This window comes from Eubalaena glacialis, chromosome 12 (assembly GCF_028564815.1).
Source record: "Eubalaena glacialis isolate mEubGla1 chromosome 12, mEubGla1.1.hap2.+ XY, whole genome shotgun sequence".
Taxonomy (NCBI): Eukaryota; Metazoa; Chordata; class Mammalia; order Artiodactyla; family Balaenidae; genus Eubalaena; species Eubalaena glacialis.
In genome coordinates this window covers 63,258,004-63,275,453 of record NC_083727.1, presented here as the reverse complement: position 1 = coordinate 63,275,453, position 17,450 = coordinate 63,258,004, and positions in this window count along the sequence as shown.

Below are 17,450 nucleotides of genomic sequence, written 5' to 3'. Positions count from 1 at the left end.
AATGTAATTGTTGTTGGCAGTAGAGTCTTGAAAAGGTAAGTAGTTAAAAGGAAGGAAACAAGGAAGGAAGGAAGGGAGAAAGGAAAGAAGAAATGCAGGAAGGAAGAGAGAGAGAGAGAGAGGAAGGAAGGAAGGGAAAGAAAGAAGAAAAGAAAAGAAAAAAAGATAAGAGGCAAAGCCATTAAAAGCATGACCTTCATACATATTTTTATGCATATTTTTAAGACATTTCAGTTTATTTTTAGTGATCCTAAATTGGGAAATCATCTTCTACTCAGTGTTTGAAATTACTACTAGAGAAATATGAACAATCTTTCTTAAGTAGTATTTTATTTAAACATTTTGAATGCCATTTTCATGGAAATAGATAGAGATTGTTTACAAACATTTACTAGGCATAAAAAAGCAAAATATGATTTTATGTTATTTAATATGAGCTTTCATTAATAGGCAAATTTCTCAAAAATTACATAGAATTGGAAGTATTCTATTAAAGAAAATAAAATGACACTGAACAAAACATGCAAACAGAAGCTGATTTTATTTTGATACATTGACAGCAATAGGAGAGAAAGCACAGATCAAGTTTGGATAGCCTGCTTTGTCTTGAGACAAAGAGCTTGGAGAGTTTTTGAGCTCTGGGGTGGGCTAATAGGAAAGTACTAGAGAACAGAGGTTGTTAGATGGGAGGATAATCAATAGGATATGTTGAGTACATTGAGTTATTCTTGAGTTTGCAAATATTTGGGGGGGGTGATCAGGCCATTTGTGTTTGCTAATTGGTGTTCATGGAAGTTAGGCTCCTCCCCTCTCAAAGACACCAGGAGATAGGGGCTCTCTCTTCCTTGATGATTACATTTCAAAGGAATGACTCCTAGGTCCTTGAGGAAGAGGTTTCTGGGTTATAAAACTGGCAAGAGTCTGGGAGAAGATTTATATTCATTTCAGAAAGGGCGGAGAAAGAGTTTACAATCACAAGTTTTCTAAAGTCAATATTCTAAGGAGAAGGAGGTCAGGGACATATAGTCAGTTAGAAAGCTGTCTAAACTTAAGTCAAACTGATGGGAACATTAAGGCTGTCTTGGTCAATTGTAAGTTGAGTCAGATTAAGTGCTTTAATTGAGCTTATTATTTAAAATATTCTATATTTAATATTCTATAACTGTATAATTTTAGGTTATGGTATGTAATTTTCCTAAAATTAGATATATCTGATAATTCTATATGCTTTTCAATTCTTATATAGAACTATTCGGAAGGGAGTATCTTCAGATAAGAGTCTTCAGGTAAGGATTCATGGGCTTCGAAGCTCAGGCTGCTTGTGACCCAAATCTGACATTTAATAGCTATGTGACCTTAAGTGAATGACTTAGTTCTTTCTTGTAAAATGGAGATAAGAATAGCCACCTTCTACAGTCTTTAGATAGATCTGACAAGGTACTACTGTAAAACGCCTAACACAGTGACTAGCACACAGAAGACTGCCACCAAATACCAGTCCCCTCCTCTTACTATCCGTGAAACTATTGTAAATGAAGATTAGAATAGAAAATATAACAATCTTCTGACAGGGAAAAAACAGCTGTATTCTCCCCTCTTTTTCCCCTCAAACCCATATAATTATATCCTGTACAACTGAGTGTTTAGAGCAAGGGCCTTGGGGTCGTCAGTTTGGGAATTCCATGTCTTAGCACACTTCTGTGACTGTGACTTCTTGTGACAAATGATTCCTCCATTTGTCAATAAGATATAATATTGGAAAACATCTCTCCTTCACAAGGGTGCTTTTAGCATTACTGAAAAAAAGAATCTTTTTAAACCACACAAAATGAAAGTACCATTGTTATTAAATATGTGATGAATTGTTGGTAATTCATAGTCTGTGATGTTGTAAGAATCCATAGCTTTAGGAAGCAAAGACTCTCTTGAGAATCTTAGCCAGAAGAAACTGTTTAATGGCAATTGAATTACCTGTAAAATTGAAAAAAGTCATTGAGAAAACTCAGTATCCCTATGGAGAGAGAAGAAGCTATTATATTACACCTTAGTAGAATACATATAACACTGGAAGGGAATTTAGATACAATCTCATTTCTTGGCCATGTCTATAAGAGGTAAGCACTACACTGGGACATAGCCAAGACATTGCCTTGTCTGAGCAATACACCGTCAAAGAATATATTTTAAAAAGCATTTAATTTAGTGTTTGGAAAGTCAGGACCTTTACCCACATTAAGAAGTTAACACTTACTAATTAATTTGTGGCATGCATGTTTTATACATTGATAACTTATGCAATCTATAAATGTTTTAAAATATACAAGTGGTCAACTGAATATTGAATAAAAGCTTTCCAACATTTACATGGTTCCCTTTTAAGCTATAACATTTCAACTTGAGAAGATATGGACTTTTTGTCTAGGATGCAACAGGTTTTGATATGAAAATTCATGTTTTAAATAAGATCAATACTTACTGAAAAGAGAATGAAGTTTAAAATCTTTGTAGCAGGTTATAGTTGAAATACTGAATGCATTAATTATAAATGATCCTTAAAAATTCTTCATGGTGTCATAAATTTTAAAAAGCTGGATACTTTCACCTAAAAGTGATAAGGACAGATTTTAATCTCACTTAAAAGTGATAAGGACAGATTTTAATGAGTAATAACTATTTCGATAGAGAAAAGAGTACAACAGGAACTGAACTCAACTTCTATTTGTACAGAGTTGACTGGGTGCTCTACAGGGAGAATGTTTCTACAGGAAAGGGGTTGAACAGAAACTTAGCAGAGTTAGGCCGATTCCCCCCTAAATTTTCACTTACCTATGTGAAACACATCTGGGTTTGCTAAGTGAAATTTATTGAAGTTAGGCTCCTAACATGCCACAGAAATTGGGAGATAGGGGCCCTATCTTCAGATGTTGGCTGAAACAAACAGTTAAATTATGCTGGCAGCCTTGACTTTTCTCAGGCAAGCACCTTAAGGAAGATTAGTGGCATCCTATAGATTCAGCCTTGAGATTTTAGATGTGGTTTTGCCTCTTGATCAAGGAGTCTACAGCCTAGATGAAAGTGAAAGCCATAAAGAAAGAGTTAAACTAATGTAGCTGCTATGATAGAAGTCTATACAATGTAAAGTGCAAGCATAAATAGAAGTCAACTCTACCTGGGCAGTGAATATTAATAAAAGAGGTAATATTAGAGGTGAAATTTGATGATGAGGCAGATGTTCTTCAGGTAGACAGGGACAGGAAGAGTAGTGCTTGTAAAGGAATCAGAATGAGAAAAACTACAGATGTATAAAATCTTCCAGCATATCTGAGAAATGAAAGTGGAAAAAAATAGAGCCCATGAGTGGAATGGAGGCTCAAAGGGAGGGGAGACAGTTTTTAAGTTAAGCAAATAAAAGTAGATGGTGAAGAAAAAAACATGCCACTGTGTCACAGTACCCAAACTGTGCACCAAGTCACCCCAGGGTGCCACAGAAAACTCACAGGAGTGCCATGGGACACTTTAAATTTCAGGAGGAAACACTGCAATATCTGTATCATACCACACAGATTACCATTATTAAGTTGTCAGAATTAACTACTTAATAAATCATACTGTTGTATATTTATTTTACCTGAAGAGTGCTTTAAAGAAAATAACTGTGATATGAAGGGTTCCAAGGGTCAAGAAAGTTTAGGCAATAGCCATAATGACTTTTAATTTTATTTCATAAGAAACAGAAAACTAGAAGAAATTTAAGGGGAACCAAAAGGACAAACTTGTATTTTGGGAAGATTGTTCTAATAGCAGTGGGAAGCATACGTTAGAGAGTTGCCATTTTGGAGGCATGGAGACAATTTTGATATTATTGTAATTAGACAAGAAAGAGACAATGAGATGTCTAGTGAATGGGGGATCCATAACTAAAGGAATAACTACTATTACTTAGGCAATTGGCTCTTTGCTTCCTTGTTGTTCCTTTAAAATGCTAGAAGTCTTTGGCAACATTCTTGTAATCATTAAATTATATTGACTATTGCTTAGCTGTTCTTTTAGTCACATTTCTTTTTTACGTTTTTTTTTAATTTATATTTCATTCTCTGATAGATATTTGAACAAAATCACTTACAGTCTTACACAAAGCAGTGGTCTGACACAGAGTGACATTCTTACTTGCATGTCCTAGTAAATATGGTATATTTAAAATGCTTGGTTGACATCATACTACACCTTTAACTTACTTTACAAAGAAAGCTAATATTCTACTAATTAAGAACCACTGACCTTGGCTGATCAGCCAAATGGAAGCCAGTACCAGAAGTATTTCCTTAGTACATGTGACTCATAAAATGTTTTCATTTCTGAGCACAATTCCTGGTTGCCTACACACTGAATCTTCCCTTCCCTCTGAGGACATTTTTTTGCAAGATCATTTTATGCCCTTAGTAACTGGAGTCTTATTTTAAAAGAGAGAGTTCAAAATATGTTATGGCTAGTATTTATTGAGTGCTTTCCATGATCCAGGCACACTTTTCAACACCTAACATGCATTATTTTACTTAATTCCTACACCGACCCTACGATGAAGGTGTCATCATTATTATCCCCAATTTACACACGAGGAAACTGAAACATAGATTCAAATGTGCCAGGTCACATGGGTATTATGGTGGATCTAAGATACAAACTTAGATTTTATGACTCCACAGTCTATAGTCTTAACAACTACACTATAACTCTTCCATGTGGGAGCAATAATTACAGTTTGTGTTTCTTTGTATTGATTTTTAAAGAATGTTTAGTTTTAGGTTCACAAGATAATTGAGAGGAGGGTAGAGTTTTACCACATACCCCTGCCCTGTCCTATGCATAGATTCCTTCATTATAACATCCCCCACAAGAGTGGTACATTTGTTATAACTGATGACCCCACATTGACCCATCCTAACTACCCAAAGTTCATAGTTTACCTTAGAGTTCACTCCTGGTGTTGAACATTCTATAAGTTTGGACAAATGTAGTGACGTGTATTCACCATTAGTATCATACACAGTTTCACAACCGTAAAAATCCTCTGTGGTCCTCTTCTTCATCCTTCCCTCCCCCTAAGCCCTGGCGAACAGTAATCTTTTTATTGTCTCCATGGTTTTGCCTTTTCCAGAATGTCATATAGTTGGAATCATACAGTATGTAGCTTTTTCAAATGGGCTTTTTTTCACTTAATAATATACATTTAAGGTTCCTCCATGTCTTTTCTTGGCTTGATAACTCATTTTGTTTTAGTTCTGAATGATACTCTATTATCTGGGTATACCAAGGTATATGTATTCATTCACCTATTGAAGGACATCTTGGTTGCTTCCAAGTTTTGGCACTTACTAATAAAGTGGCTATAAACATTCTTGTTCATGTTTTTTGTGAACATAAGTTTTCACCCCCTTTGGGTAAATACCAAGGAGCAGGATTGCTGGGTTGTATGGTTAGAGTATGTTCAGTTTTACAAAAAAAAAAAAAAAAAAAAAAAAGCCAAACTCTTTCAAATTGGCTGTACCATTTTGAAATCCCACCAACAGTGTATGAGTGTTCTCGTTGCTCCTCATCCTCACCAAAATTTGGTGTCATCAGTGTTCTGGATTTTGACCATTCTAATAGATGTATAGCAGTATCTCATTGTTACTTTAATTTGTATTTCCCTGATGATATATGACGTGGAATATCTTTCCATATGCTTATTTGCCATCTGTATATCTTCTTTGGTGAGGTGTCTGTTAAGGTCTTTGGGCCCATTTTTTAATGGTGCTGTTTGTTTTCTTAGTCTTGAGTTTTAGAAATCTTCATATATTTTGGATAACAGTCCTTTATCAGATATATCTTTGGCAAATGTTTTCTCCCCATCTTGTGATTTATCTTCTCATTCTCTTGAGTAATCATATATTTTAGCATCAAGTCATATGTATCAATTTACAAAGCTCTCTTTGGCCTAGGTTGATTGGATAAAACATTATTAGTTTTGTTTTAGAGAAAATATTGTGACCATGGAGAGATACATTAATAAAAACAAGCTTGATGACTGCAGTTAGAGGAAGATCACATTAGAAAGGCAGCCTCACTAGATGCAATGCTTTGGTGTCAGTTGCATAGTCCTTAGGTTTATGGATAAAAGAAACTTGAATTTCTCAGTTCTTTCATATTTATAAGGTCCTGTGGTGCTGACTGACATTAATAAAGTCATGAAACACTGATGTGAGCTTGGACTATTACTGCATAGACACTGATATACTAGCCTAGTCACCAGAACTCTAGTACCCACCACCTGGGTTCTTCTTTATTACATCAAGGTGCTCAGGACAAAGATTTGAAAAATAAATAAAAAATAAATTAGAAGATTACATGATGACCATATAATTAGATCGAAGAGAAACAGAGGGTCTTGGGATATAATTCATTCATGCCATGATAAGGCCTGAATAATTGTCACTGTCTTATAACAAAGTACATCCTTTAAGACTGAGGTGAATGGGGGTGGGGTGAGGTTCACGGGTAATTGTAAACAAAGGAGAAAATGTGGCAAATATTCAGGGATAAGAGAAAATTACTTCTTGGAAGTACAAGTATTTTAAAATATCTATCTAGCTATGGTTAGTAGGTATACAAAGATTAGGAAAGAGAAGTGTAAGAGAGGATGAAGCAGGGTCATATAATGAATGGACGTCTCACTAAAGAGTCTGGACGTTTTCCTGAAAACATCAATAGGTTTCATGTTTATTTAGCTTTATGACAGGATACAGGCCAGGAAATACAGAGCTATAGCATCTTCAACTCTTCTTTCAGCAACTCCATGTACATAGGTTCTTTTGTCTATCTCACCACAAGGATGTTTGGGTTCCACTAATGAGAGCCAAGGTGTATGTGGGTCTCCTTGTCACATAGAAGCTACAAGCTGTATTTTCTGCCAGTTCTTTATACTGTTTCATCCCTGGGCCCCAAACCTGCCTGGCAACATGTTGTTCTCCCACCCCAGGGCTGACTTCACACAACAAACAGAAGTACCATTTCTCATTTTTCTCAGCTCCACTCCTTCCAAGCAAAGAGTGCTATGGGAAACTGAGATCGTTCTCTGAGAGGCTGCATCAGATCAGGCTGATGTTAAATTCTTTCTTGAAGTTTCACCCCCATGATCTCAAGTCCATATTTTCACAAAACGTATTCCTTAAATGTTCTGTGATATTTTTTTCTGACAGACACATCTAATGTTTTTTATGCAGGAAAAAGCAAGCTAGCACATCTGCAGCCACCAAGATTTGTGCTATCCAATAAAGTGTAGGTACCATTTTCCTAAAACATGTTAGTCTTGAGCAATGTGCTTCATAAATCTTTAGATACTTTTTTATCAGTTGCATGTTGCCCTCACATTCACTAGCACTTGTATCTTTTAAAAATTGTTGGAGACATTTGTACGTGTATTTAGTTTCACTAAGGCCTAATTTACTATTTTGTCTGGACAATCAGTTTCCAAGGGGGTAATGTCAATTGAGGGTTTTAAACCAGTTTCCCAAAATATCTTTTCACCCTGGGGGTCATCATCAGTATCCATTTCATCTTCTTGGATTTCCATATGTGAGCCCATAAAATACTTTATTATGCCAAATAGCAGTAGATGAGGCATTAAAGTAATGTTTAGCACGCAAACCACTTGTTAATATTACACCAAATAGTAGTCGATAAGATATTTCAGTAATACTTAGCACACCAAACATTTGTTTTTAATGCAGTGTAATTTCCCCAGCTTTCCCAGCAGAATCATCTCTTACCCATAGACTATATATTTTCAGTGACAGGGATGGTCACTAGAGTGTTCAATAAATTCAGGATTCCTTCTGGCCCGGAGACCTAATCATACTCAGCTGTGAAGGAATAGGTTTTTATTGACACTGATTCCCACATATTAATGTAGAGTACAACTCATTTACCCTATAGAGAGAATACAGTGTTGGTCTTTTATCTACTCAATACCCACTAACTGTATAGCAAGAAATGGCACCTCTTTTTAAATTCATGGCACACAGGCAACAAGGGAATGATAAAGAACACGTGTTCCAGTGACATCCTACTATAATTTAGATGGCCTTTAGCATTTCAATAGGTGCAGCTCTCTGGCTTGGACTCTAAAACACCCTGGCATTGCCCTTTAAACACAATAGCCATCAGTCACAGTAGAGAGCCCTTCCTGGGTGAAGATACAGCCTCTTCCCAGAGTTGTTGCTATGCCTAACGTCCCAAGTGGCTTTTTCTTCCCTTCAGGTAACAGTAGAACCTCACCAGGTCCTTCTTTCCCCATTCCTAGAAGTAGATGGTAGGTTTGCAGAGATAAAAGATAACAGGTCAGTCTCTACCACTGGGCAATAAGGCTTTATTTAGGGTGAGTCTTAGCTTGGTCACATTAGGCAAATTGACCATCTAATCTAGGATTACCTTAGGAATAAATATAATTAAATTCAAAGGAATACAGTATCCTAAGGAGTAATGCTCCATTCAGTTGGAAGGATAAATGCAATCCTAATCTAAACCAGTAGATCAGATAAGCCAAAAGAAAGGAAAGCCTTATGAGGTGTGAAAGACAAAGATTAGTGCCACAGCTTCATTTCCCACCACCTTATTCCCAGTACATAGTAACCTTCCCTAAGGCCGTTCTTCCCTCAATCCTTCTCATATTCCGATGAAGTGCACACCCACTGAGCTGCTAGCCATGCTTCCTCATCCTTCTTATCCTTTGCACCCTCTGTCATTCAAACCTAAATGTTTTAATTGCCTATTCTAATTTTCAATTAAGCCACTCCTGTGTAACTGATAGGAAAACATGTCCATTGTATATTGTACTTTTTGGTCCCATTTTGTTAAACTGGCTACGGTGAAGTGCATTCCCTGTGAGACATATGAAGGGTACGCCAAACACTTATCTATTCCTGAAAGACTCATTGGAATACTCCAGGAGCCATGAGCAGCGTTCTATGTAATCCATTTGTCACTGATGCCCTTGATCCCATGGAATTCTCCCAATGCCATTTTGGACATTTCTTTTTCTCTTGATATCATTTAGGACGGTCTGTCACCATACTAGTGACTTTTCTTGGATGACACTGGTATATGCCATTGTTCCATCCACCATGGCATTGCTTGAGCACTACTGTGCCAGCTCAGCTCATGTACCCAACTGTTTTTCCCCAGGGGCAGACCAGGTCATCTGCCTTGGCTTTCCAGTGCCATACATGGGTCCTCTTGGTGAGCATCTACAAATGCAGTTCTCCCTAGGAGTTTCTGTAGGGTAATCCACAAATTCACCCTTTCACACCAGGCTTCTGTTATGTATGTGTTCATCAGGGAACCATTTGCCTGCCTGATTATGCAGTACAGCCCTGGGCTGTATATGCATCTGTATAGTCAAACATGTCTCTGAGCCCAAGAACCCAGTTTTTCCTGCACTGTCACATATACAACTCTCAATTCAGCCCACTGTGTATACTTATTCTGCAACTAAGACTTTTACAGACCACTCTCGGATAGCAGCAGCCTTCCATACAAAGTTCCACCATTCAGTAGGAGAACTCCCATCATTGAATCTGGCAGATGTTTTGCCTCAGCAGGTTTCAGACCCTATGGCAACGAGTGGGTAGAGCTTCAGGAGCTCCACTGTAGAGGCAGAAATACTACCTGCTTGTGAATGTAATGCACTCCCTCAGAGCTGATCTCTCTAGCATATCCCAAATATACCATTTATGTATTATCAGGAAGCTTGTGCAGCTCCTTCTTTCTGGAATCTCTGTCTGACATCACCCATGGCATCATAGGTAACTCAAGCCTCAGTATAATCTGATGCTCTTCAGGTGTGAGGGCTGCTTCTGCTGGAGCCAAATAGTGTGCATTAGCTCATGTCTCTCACATGAGCTGGTTTTAGACATAGTATCAGGGAGTACTTCGGTCTGGAAGTCTAGCAGTCACCTTTAAGCAGCGTTCTAAGGCTTTTGTCAGGAACTCGAGTCTGTGTGTGTTTTAGTAGTGGCCTTCTCTAAAAATCCTGGCACTTGTTATGACAGGATTATAAATCCCAGAGGGGCAACTTGGGCTACCCTCTGCTCTGGACCACATTCAAACCCATTTCTTTCACTAGTCTCTTTGTATATCAAGGCCAACAGGATTCCCAAATATGGTATATGTGTCCTCCAGAATTCAAACAACCCTTTGAGGCTTTGCACCTCTCTCTGACTAGTAAAGACCAGAAGGGATAGCAGTTTGCTCTTTACTCTTTGTGAAATGCCGCTGGTAGTCCTAGCCCAGATCATTCCTAGAAAAAGGACTGACTGAGCTGGGCCCTGAATCTTAGCCAGATTATTCAGGCATTCTCGGCGAGTCTCATCACAACTACAGCTTTTAAATTACCCTCCCTCCAGTCACAGCTTCCTTTCTGAGAAGGAAAATATACTATATTATCAACTTCATGAATCAACAGAGAGGGCAGTAACTGAATCCTGCAGAATGTGAGTAACCTTAAGGGAAGACAGTAAAAGTATATATAATGGAATCTCTCTGGTGGAGATACACATAGTGCTTGACATTTTTTTGGAGATTCTGAGTCTATGACCACATGCCATCACCATTGGCCTGCTTAACTTCCTGATAGTTTTTACCATGTCTGGCACAGAAGCTTTGGGGAGAATTGTTTTCTTTATTTCTGGATTTTCTCACAGGCCAAACAGGACTAAGTTGGCAAGAACTGGTGTTCAGTAAGGACACTTGATTTTAAGACTTCTTTAATCAGGACAGAGACTTCCTGTTGCTCTCCTGGAAGATGGTACAGTTTAGCCTTTACTACAAAAGAAGGTTAGGGGCATTGTAAAGGCTCCCAATTAGCTGGTCCAAATAAAACCTGGCAAAGGGCAGATGTCCCCAACATTCAGCTATAGACCAGTAAGGGCAAGACCTCTGTTCATGTATCACATCCTTTCTATTTATAGATTCAAGCAAAGGGGATGGCACTACTGGATATCTCTTCCTTTATCATGTTCCTATGTGGAGTTTACTAGGACCATGGTACCTCCTATCACAGCATCTTCATCTCCCCTTAGCTTACTTTTTGGCCTCTTAATATTGTCCTCTTGCTCCCTGGAGATTGACAGTACATTATGTAGCAATACCCACTTATCTCAGAAAGTTTTACCAACCCTAGGATATTCTCCTTTAACCAAAGCACATGGCCTTGGAAATTCCACTGGGGGTAGGGCAAAATGTCCTAGGTTTCAAGTCAATCCTCTTTGGTTTCTACTGCTTCAACCTACAGAGTATTTAGCAGCATGAGTCAACACATTTTGTTATTGTTCCCTAACAGCATCATTGGATTTAAATTCATCCAGACTGGGTTAAAGAGAGCGTATCTCATGGGATTTATTAAGGAAGGCAGCTGCCAGATATGGAGCAGATTTTCCTCTTTCCAAATACTGTTAATGAGCTAGTAAGTCTTTTGAAAGAATACCTTAAATTTCTTCACTTTTTATCCCTTATCCTAACTGCCACCTAATAATAGGTCTATCCAGTTTACCTTTCCTTAATTCTTTAGATGCTACTCTCTCAACCTGTCCCATTTTGCCTTTCTTGACTATTTTACCAGTAATCCAGGGGATAAATCTATGTAATTCAGCCACCCAGGCACCAAATTCTCAACAGAATCTCTTCCCCACTTGTACCCAGTTCTCTTTCCTGCATCACAGTGTTTTGACTCAAGGGTCTGAAAGCCAAACCTACTTCCAAGACCATTCTCTAACACCACAGTTGTGGTTGTGGGTATGAGTTGGTAACCAGACTCAAGAGACATAGGATTTAGCACAGTACCATGCTTGCTTGGTATTAAACAAGGAAATAAAGCAGCACATGCAGTAAGTTCAACATCTTTATCTCACGCTCATCTCATCTCAGCAGCTACTCAAGTACACAGAAGAAGGGGTTTCATCTGCAGCCTCAGCCACATGGACCTGCACAGGCCACAGATGTGAGCCAAGGTCCATGTGGGTCACCTTGACACAAGGAAACCTCAGCCTCTATTCCCACCAAACTTTAGATCATAGTTATCACATAGCCCTATACTAAATCACAGCCCCCCTAACCCAAGGCAGATGTGTGTTCCACACAACAAATGAGGCAGACAAAATATTCCTCATTTATCTTAACTCTACTGTTTCCAAGGAAACAGTGTTAGGAGAATTAGAGATCTTTCTGAAACAGGCCTGATATTCAGGCCCGTTAGTAACCTTTATTCATAAAAATTACAAATATATATATGTATGTATATATATAATACATACTTATATATAATATATTGTCAATGTGTTATTCATATTTTCTTATTTCTGTGCCTACATTTAGTTTTCATTTATTACATTCATTTTATTTAAACTTTTCTAATTTGTAAAATGTAATTATCATACAAAAATACATAAAATAATAATCCACACTATAATAGATAGCAGTAATATAGAAATACTCATGCAACCACCTCCCAGATTCAGAAAACAAACACTGTCAGCACCTCAAAAGCCTCCAGATCATCACTTACTAAACCAACCTTCCTCAGTATTTATTTGCTGGCCCCATTGACTTCTATGGTAGCTACAACCGTGTTTCCCTATGATTTTACCACTATGTATACATCACTAAACAGTACAGTTAAGATTTCCCTGTTTTAACTTTTATATAAATAAATAAATGCTGTATGTATTGTGTCTTACCTTTTTGTGTGTGAAGGGGCTCAATATTATCTTTCTAAGATTCAATCATGTTGAAGTGTGCAATTGTAGTTTCCCTATTTTCATTGCTATGTAATCTATTACATGAAAATATCAATATTGCAATTTACTTAATTCAGCCTGTTATTAACGGTTGTTTGTGTTATTTTAAGTTGAGGATAATACAAAAAATGCTTCTCTTGTAATATTCTTTGCAATCCTCTAAGGTAAGCACGATCATTTTTGTTTTTCAGACCGAAAAAGTGATGGATAGAGAGAGGAAATGTAATTTAGCCAATATCATTCACCAGGAAGAATTGAGGTTCTACCCAGCTCTCTCTGACCCCGTAGTTCATGTTCTTCGTTTCTTAACTAGGCTCTTGTAATAAGAGATATGGGATTAAACTAAGAGTGGCAACTGAGATGAAATTGAACACATTCAACCAATTCTAAGAACACAGATTCACTATGATTGGGTGATTAATTTGAAGTGGTCACTGTAGGAGATGGAAAAATCAATGATAACATCAATTAGTTTGGACTTGAACCTACGCCCTTTGGTAACTGGCAAGATAGCCTAGTGATTAATAGTAATAGCTAACATTTATTGAGAACTTACAATATGCTAGGAACTGTTGTAAATTCTTTACATGCATTAACTCATTTAATTCCCACACAAATCTATGAGGTAGACCCTATCCTTGTATCCATTTTGTAGATGAGGAAACTTAAACAAAGAGAGAGATTCGGGGTGGTATTGTTGCAGGAAGGGGGCCCAAGAGTGGGCTCTTATCTAACACTCAAAAATGAATTATCTGAGGAGACACACGTGCTGACATAGCAAGAGACTTTATTGGGAAGGGGCACCAGGCAGAGAGCAGTAGGGCAGGGGACCCAGGAGAACTGCTCTGCCACGTGGCTCGCAGTCTCAAGTTTTATGGTAATCGTGTTAGTTTCCGGGTTGTCTCTGGCCTATCACTCTGACTCAGGGTCCTTCCTGGTGGCCCGTGCATTTCTTAGCCAAGATGGATTCCAGAGAGTAGGATTCTGGGAGGTTGGTAGGACATATGGACTGGCGTCTCCTCTCTCCTTTTGACCTTACCCGAATTCTTCCAGCTGGTGGTAGCTTGTTAGTTCCACTTTCCTTACCAGGACCTCATGTTTTAAGACAACTCATGCAGGTGGTTATTATCATGCCTGGCCAGGGTGGGCAGTTTTGGTCAGTGGTTCCCTAACAGTATCCCAACATTACAAAGTGGCCAGGTGAGTCAAAGTACTTACATAAGCTGCTGCTTCCAGAGCTCATGTTCTTACACACAAAAATAAAATGTCTCCTGATAAAAGGATCCAGCCAATAGGCAGCTAATTATAGAGATTTGATGCTTAGGCAAGAGATCTGGGCTGGAAATATGAATCTGAAAGCTGTCAGTATATGCATGCCCTTGAATGCTTAGAAATGAATGAATTAACCCTGGAGGAGTGGGTAGCATGACCAGAGTTATGGGCATCATATGGAACTCAGTGGGATATGAGGAAGAAAGAATGACATGTTAGAGCTGTCCAGACAGAATTAGGATGAGTGGGTGAGGCGTTACACTCTTAGGTCAGTATTTTTTAGCCAGAGGTAATTTTGCCCCCTCCTGGCCCCCCACCCGAGGACATTTGTCAGTGTCTGGAGACATTTTTGATTACCATGACTGAGGATACTACTGGTGACTAGTGGGTAGAAACCAGGGATGCTGCTAAACATCCTACAAAGCACAGAACAGACCTCCATGATAAAGAATTATCCTGTCCAAAAGGTCAATAATACATACCAAGGTTAAAAAACCCTGTGCTGGATCACAGATCAGTCATTGGATGTGGGCCAGCCTAGAAAGGGAGAGCCATGCAGGTGAGGAAACTCTTCAGCTAAGAGGTGTCTGCTGGCAGCACTTCCAGTAGCTGGGATAAGTCATTTATTTCTAACAAGAATGCAGCAGTGCATCACAGCATCTGCCATGGCTGTGGAAGGGAGATAAGGAAGCCTGTTTTTGAGCACCTGCTGGGCTCAGCAGTGTATTACTCATGCCTTTTTATTTTTTGTAGTTCCAGTGCTTTGACATCTTAGAGTCTTGCTGACCCTGAAGAGATTGCCCTTTGTAGGTACTAGCCAGTTCTTAGAGATGGTAAATGATTAGCCCAGGAGCACACCTTTCATAAGCAAACCAACCAATCCAGAGCTCTCACACCTCACCACACCTCTCTCACTCTCAGGGACTATCCCCCAGCCCTAATCACCCCAGAGTTAAGTACTCGACAGTTTAGGACAGCCCCTACACCAAAGACCCTGCTGAAATTATTCAAACTAGCCAATCCTAAGCCTGTTTACCCTGCCATGCTCATTTCTTCCCACAGACACCACAGTAAAGGCTCTTGCCCAGGTTTTCCCCTTGTAACCTCTGCATCCAGACAAACCCTGGTGCTTCCCCATGTGGCCCTGTATGTCATGGCATGTGCCCTCTTCCTGGGAACCGAGAATAACAAACTATCTTTTCCATGGTAATCATCTCCTTTTCTGTTGGCCTCAGCATAACTAAATAATAAAACCTACATTTTCAAACAAGCAGGTGATTAGAATGATTAATGTATTTTTATTCATTTTGGGGGGGCTTATTTTCTTTCTTTTCCTGTTTTATTTTATTTTTTTTTGTAGTGAAAGCATTTAAAAAACAACTTGGCTTTGGCTGCAAACAGAGTATTACAGTTTTTACTATACCCATGCACATTTTTCTCTTTTAAAATCTGCTTATTTGCCATGATAAAAGTATATTCACACCTGGTTTTTGGCCATAAATATTATAGTTGAATTGCCCTAGTGTTACTGACTGCCTATGTAGTTGTTAATACTTCCCATCTTCCGATTTTAAGCCAAAGAGTTTATGGACATAGAGCTTCTATCAAATATTTAATAACATATACTCATTAGTATTGCCTTGTAAACAATCAGTAATCCCCCTTGATACATGTTAATGAGCCATGCATTGTTTTTTTCCAAATAATTAATTTTCAACATTTGTTATTAATGGCTATTTTTGTATTGTGATCTAATATCATAATATGAACAATTTCAGCTTTTCTGTAATTTAACTTTTTTGTGGCCTATCATATGTCCAGTTTTTTGTAAATGATACATTAGCTTTTAGAAGAAAGTGTATATGCTGCTTATTTGGAACATACTTGGTCTGTCATTTAAATAAATTATAAATTAAAGTATTATGTAGCCTTTATATTTTAACCTTTTTTTTCTACATGGTTCTTTAAAACCTGGAAGCTGTTTCTCCAAAGCTGCATTATTTTTTTCTTTTCCAATTTTTCCTCATAAAGTTTTATTGCATAGTTTTTACTTTAAATATTTTGTAGCTATGTATTTGTCATATAAAAGTTTATGCCTCTAATATCTTCATGGTGAATGTATCATTTTCCAATATAAAATGGCAGTCAATTTTATCTGATCCTGTGATGATTTATTTGCCTCAAAATCTAATATAGCTGATTTTAATATTATACTCTTTCTTTTGTTTGCCTTTACACAATATATCTAATATATCTTTGGCAGTTTTTTTTTTTCCTTTGTTCTCGTCTTTTTATTATTATTATTTTTACTTTCCTAAGTCATATTCCCTGAGGTATGTCTTTTGGAAATAACATCTAATTGGACTTTGGACTTTGTCTTTAATAGGAGAGTTTAACCCATCCAACTTCAAAACTTTTAAGCCTGTTTTACCTGAAAAGTTTGTCCACTTGCCCTTTCAGTTTCAATTAGTTTTTTTTTTTTTTTCTTTATCTTTCTCTCTCCTCCTTTTCTGATTCTTCACGGACTGTAATTTTATTACCCTTTTTGCTAGTTGTTTGTAAAACATCTTAGTTTCAAATTGAACAGATACATACAAGTTAAAAAATAAATTCCAATAATAAATTTCATAAATAAAATAGTGTTTTGATACTACCAGATGTAATTCTGAATATTAGTATTATTTTACTTTGCTCCCTTCATCCCTCATTCACTTCTCAGCTGGATAATAGGGGATTGTTATAATCTGGAATTTGAAGCCTAGATTATTATTATTATTTTTACATGTTATATATTTTATTTCAATAATTACTTTTGTATGTTGTCTCATAACATATTTATAACATTTTATTCAACTTATTTTGTACCAATGTTTTTTATTGTTTTTTTTTAACATCTTTATTGGAGTATAATTGCTTTACATTGTTGTGTTAGTTGTTGCTGTATAACAAAGTGAATCAGCTTTAGTCTTTTATTTGAATTCATCTCTTAGCTGGATTTATGCATATCTTTGAGTAATTTTTTTTCATGGAGACTCTTTGTTATTGCATTTTTATTTTAAATTCTACTTTCCTACTTTCCTCTAAGTTAGTGTCCCTCCCTTGTCAATCTGTTGAATTTTCACCTCATATATATTTTTTTGCACCAGAGTCAATATTTTCTTAAGTTATATTAAGGACACAAAACAAATGCTTTAAAAGAAAGTGCTTTAAATTTCTGACAATAAACGTTTCCAAAAATACGTCCTTGCAGCTTAACTACTGTTATTTTCCTCTTATGTAGCATATGTTACAATACCCACATATTTTTATATCTGCTTATCCTGATAAGGAAAATGTATCCAAACATGGTAT